Consider the following 5549-nt stretch of genomic DNA (forward strand, 5'->3'; position numbering starts at 1 on the left):
TTGGCTTCCTATGGCAGCATCCAAATCATTAATAAACATGTTGAACAGCAGTGGGCCCAAGACAGACACCTGTGGGCCTCCATTCAACACCGCCTGCCATTCTGAGATCTCCTATGCCAGTTCCTTTAGTACCCTGAGATGAAGTTCATTAGGCCCTGTTGACTTGAATTTAATCAGATCCATCAAAAGCTCTCTGTTTCTTTTGCTATCTCATTCCTGAGATTGTCCTCCAAATAATCCTTATGAGGTGTCTGGCTGCAGCTTAATTTTTTTGTGTGAAGACTGAGGCAAAGTACCTGTTGAGTAGTTCCACCTTCTTACCTTATGTTAAGAGGTCTCCCTGGCTAGTTAACAGTTGACCCATAGCCTCCGTGGTCTCCTTTTTCTGGCCAAAATGCTCATAGAACCTCTGCTTGTTGTCTTTTACATCCCTCGCCAAATGCAGCTCATTCTTTATCTTTGCCTTTCTGATTCTGTCCCTGCAGCTTCTTGCTATTTCCTGGCAAGCTTCATTAGTAACCTGCCCATTTTTCCATTGCCTGTGTGCTTTCATTTTGCATTTAAGGCACCCTAGAAGCCCTTTGTGCCGCCATACTGATCTCTTGCCATTCTTCTTCTGCTTCCATTGTGCCCGGACAGCTTCTTCCTAAGCTTCCAATACTGTGCCCTTTAGATGGTCCAGGCCCTCCTGGGTGCCTTTATCCTTCAGTCTGTGTTCCCACTGCACCATACCCATTAACTCCTTGAGTTGGCTGATATCTGCCCTTTTGAAATCTAGAGTCCTAATTTCACTGACCTCATGCTTTCCCTGTCTCGGGATCTGAAATTCTATTATATCATGATCGCTTCCTCCCAAGATACCCATCACCAACACATATGCCAGCAGTTCTTCCCTGTTCGTCAGGACAAGATCCAAGACATATTATCCCCTACTTGTATTCTCCACTTTCTGGAACAGAAAGTTGCCCTCCACACAAGTTAGGAACCGGCTTGACATTTTATGTTTGGCTGCAATGTTCTTCCAGCAGATGTACAGAAAATTAAAGTCTCCCATCAATACCCTCCATTAGCTTTTGGGTATATTTGTCACCTCCTCAAAGAGTGTCTCATCCATCTCCTCTTCCTCATTTGGTGACCTGTAATAAATTCCCACCACTATATCAGTGATTCATCTTTCACCTTTCATATTCACCCAAATACTTTCTGTTCTGCTGTCTTCTTCCTCCTGAACCAGGGAACAAGTATATGTATTTTTGACATACAAGGCAACACCACCACTTTTTCTCCTAATGCTGACCTTCCGAAACAAAGTATAACTCTCAATGTAGACATTCCAGTCATAAGATACTCTTTCTAGTTCTGGTCAGATAGATCCCCTCTTGAGAGCAGTCTTCCTCCTCACAACATCCACCCGGTGTCAAAGAGTCCGAAGCCATCATGTCAATACCACCATTTCAGCCATGTGTTTATTTCTAGGAAACAATGGTCCCTGCCTGGGCTCCTGCCTTCCATGGGGAAGATCAATGAAAACACCATTTGTGCTCCAAACTCCTTAACCTTCCTGCCCAGTACCTCATAGTTGCTTCTGATCTGCTCAGTATCATTCCTGGCAGTACTGGTGTTGCCTACATGAATAAGCAGAAAAGGGTAGTGGTCTGAAGGGCGGATGAGCTTTGGCAGTCTCTGCAACATCCTGAATTCAGGCTCCAGGCAGATAGCACACCTCCCAGGATACCCAATCCAGATCACAAATTGGTGCCTCTGTACCCTGCAGAGCAGAGTCACTAGTTCTTAACCAATGGTCTATGATCCACTGACAAGCCAGAGATGTTGTGGGTAGGCTACAACAGCAAATAGAGAGGAGAGGGGTTACCTAGCACTGTCTCTTGAACAGGGCAAGTGTAACTACCTTAGTGTGGCATTGTCAAGCACCCTGGGAACAGCACCATGTTAATATGATTGCTCTACCTGTGACTGAAGAGACAGCATGAAAAGACTTGCACTGATGTAGCACTGCAACCACTTTTGTTTGCAAAGTATGAATTATTTTGCAATTGTTAAGGTTGGCTGTGAGACTCAATAACAAGAATATCCAGAGTTCTGACAGTTAATGCTTAAAAAGAAAAAAAACTGGAAGAGGTATTGGATTTCATGATTCAGGATTTTTGCTAAACTCTGCACTCAGGCCAGACTTTTATGAGGGAGATTAATTATCACATATCTTTCTGTTGCAGCATTCTTTGGGCCCTCTTCTCAAACAGTTGGTGCTGGCCATCTGAGGAGTTAGAAGAAACTGGAATAGGTGAACCACAGGTGTGATCCAGCACAGCAGCACTTCTGTTTTTTTCTTCGGCTTATGGAGGATTGTAAAGGGAAGTTTTGCTTCCCTGCATTGTAATGGTACTACATTCACATTCTAGAAAATAAAATAAAGAGTACTAGGCTGTATACATATTCATTCAAAGCTGTTCTTCCAGAGAAGTTCCAAGTGAACTTAAACTAAGAAGGACTCTGCACCCTTCAGTGTCCTGAATGAACATTCAGTGAGCTGACTGGTGCTTCAGTGCAAGCCATAGGCTCTAGTATGGCTTGTGGTGATCACTCCCCCCCCTTACTTTTATTCATCAAGTTCTCAATTGACAGTAATATCAAAGATATTTTAAACACTCAATGAATAAGGTTCCTTTCATCAGCAGTGGGGGAACAGGAGGCAGGGGACTCCCCCAAATCATCCAGCTCTCTTTGTGGAGGTGAAATTGTGTCAGATGTACATTCAAGCCACAATCTACTTAACTTTGAGAACAAAGGATGTGCATTGGAAAAAGGGGGTGGGGGAAGAATAGTGAGAACAGAAATTCTAGCAGGTTGCAGCTGAACTCTCTAACTCAGTTTGGGAGTGTTTAGTAGTTTTATTTAAGTACACTATCTATTTAATGGAACCATTTGGTTTGTTTCCCTCTGTGTACACACCTGACTAAGTAGTCAAGCTTCCCAGGAAGCATACAGAATTTGAAGCTTTGCCCACTAAGTGTTGTGTATAGTTGGAAAAAGGATATAAAATGTAACTTGCTTATCTTAGAGATCTATAGGACTTTACTCTGAAGTTACTTTAAGGGGGGGGGGGGGGGGGGGGGAGAGGGGGTAAGGTAATTGGGTATGAAAGCCTGAGTAAAGATGCTGAATCCCATTAGATTGTTGCAATATACAGAAAAGAAAGATGCAACAGAGTCTTCCCTCAGAAGCAGAGTAAATATTTACAGGGGAAGTCTAAAACATAGAGAGAGAGAGGAAGGAAGAAAGCAAGCTTCAATAAGTCTTAAAAAATCTAATGCTTCATTATTAGAAGAAAGAGATGTGCCTTAAACCTTTCTCTCAGAAAGGTGTTTTTCACAATTCCTCATGACTAATGAGTACTTTAAATAAAGAATTATTTCTGTTTAACAGCCATTGTTAAACAATACGATTTGTGTGACCTGAGCTGGACAGCCAACAGGTAGTGATCTATTTGGAAAACTGGGGATTTATGACTGGTTCCAATATTGCTGTGCTTTCTCCCTCAGTTGCAAAACCCTTATGGCAGATAGAAGAGGCAAGCCTTTCACATACTCTCTTGCAAATCAGTCTGTTTCCACTAACCTTTTTGTTTTGGACACGTACGTTTAAAGCGCACAGTTCTGTTACAAAACTATAATAAAGTCTCCATTGATTAACTGACTAGGCCCACAGTGCTTACCTGCCCTTTGCTATGTTATTTGCTTATATAGCACAGAGCCTACCCATTTGGTGTACAAATAAGAATCTTCAAGTTTAAAACACTAGGAGTAGGACACAAGAACCAGGGTAGAGTTGGCTCTATCCTTATGCCCGAGAGGGCTTCCCAGGCATGAAGGGCAGTTTACTTTATGCAATTGTGTCCCTTCCACTCTTACCATGCATGATCAATGGCAGCAACTCTACACTACTCTGGCAAAGAGGGATTTTTTTTCCAGTGACTAGAGAAGGCACCATACAAGAACCCAAAGTTAAGGAGCAAGCTGACTGCAAGCAGAAGTAGCACCTCCTGCAGCTCCTATCTAAGAAGCAGCGAAAGATCCGAGATGGAAGAAGGGGAATTCTCTCAGAGACGACAATTTTCAGTTGGAAATGGATGGGGAAAGCAGCAAGGGCTTGGTCGGTCAGCCTACTGATGGGAGCAAAGCAGGGAAGAACTAAAAACAGCCCAGAAGTTCAAGATCAGACTGTCAGCTGGCCAAGAGTAGTTTTGAGTGGCTGTGGCTGGCAGAGTGGAAAAGGACTGTTACCATTTCAATTCATTCTGTAAGAAAAGAAGAAATGAGGAACAAAAAAAAAAAAAAAAAAAAAGGGCGAAAGGGTGGCCCAAATTCAGCAAAACATTTAAAGCTTTCCCACTGAAGTCAGTAAGAATTTAGCAGGCTTTTAATTGCTTTGCTGAATCACAATCTGTAGGTACAATTAAAGAACAAAAATGGTATCTGTGATACCTGCAAAAAAACTGAGTGAGATTTTTCTGATCATTTTCTAAAGCTGAAGTAAGGCAGCAGTCTAAATCTCACACTCTCTCTACTTATACATCTGGAGTGTTTTGGCCCCAAAAGAAACATTCTTTTTCCTGACTGGCATCGGAGTGGAACTGAATGACTTGAGATCCCATCTTCCCTTTCTCAGAGGTTTCTGTGGATGTTCAAGTTCTTCCAAGTAGCCTTCCACTGCATCTGGGAACTGGATCACACTTCATTCTGAGAGCCAAATTCCAACTGAAATGGGCCACTCTACGTGTTGCCAAAGCTAAAGATGACTGTGTCAGTAACAGCAGTAAGGGAGAAAATGCCTTCATAATTTGTATCCCTAGCTCCCACTATGATGTAGTGAAGCTACTTTTAATTGGAAACTTCGTGGCATCATTAGTTCTGTTCACCACCACAATATGCACTGGAGTATAGAAAACTTATTTTAGGGAGAAGTGGCATAATCAGCCTAGACTGATTTTGCACAGATTAAAATACACAAAATACATTACTCTTACATGTATGTTGCATACATAGGGGAAGATGTCTGTTTTTGACTGAAGAATTCGAAAAAATCCTTTGAACAATGATGCTTAGTCAGAGTACCAGATTTCAGATTCACATTCTGATACCAAAAAGACACCCAAGGATGAAATCTGATAACAAGTTTTCCCCCTCAAACTTGATAAGGAGTTTTCAAAGTCAACAGGTGAGAACTCAAAGCATGGCAAGCAGCTTTCTGTTTGTCCAACCCTTTGCCTGAATCCCCATTTACAAGCTGAAATGATGTTTACTAGAAATCTCAGAAAAGGCAGAATTGCACAAACCCAACCCAAAGCATCTCTCTCTGCATACATATCTGATTGTCAAGGGAACAACAGGAGAGGAATATGCAAAGTATTTTGGGAAGTTCTATATTTATTATGTAAATGTTTTCTTTTCAACAGTTCAAAGTCACCTCATGGGTCCAAGATACCAGAATTTTATAGTCGAATGCTACATAACAAGATGTCATGTGTTCAG

At 42.0% G+C, this 5549-nt stretch overlaps 1 protein-coding gene across 3 annotated transcripts in view; it reads right to left on the reverse strand.

Moving 5' to 3' along the window:
• NDUFA10 (NADH:ubiquinone oxidoreductase subunit A10) overlaps positions 1-5549 on the reverse strand; it is a 51727-nt gene that overhangs the window by 13709 nt on the left and 32469 nt on the right. The window lies entirely within an intron of this gene.

The sequence above is a fragment of the Alligator sinensis genome, unplaced genomic scaffold (genome assembly GCF_000455745.1).
Source record: "Alligator sinensis unplaced genomic scaffold, ASM45574v1 scaffold233_2, whole genome shotgun sequence".
NCBI classification, from domain to species: Eukaryota; Metazoa; Chordata; order Crocodylia; family Alligatoridae; genus Alligator; species Alligator sinensis.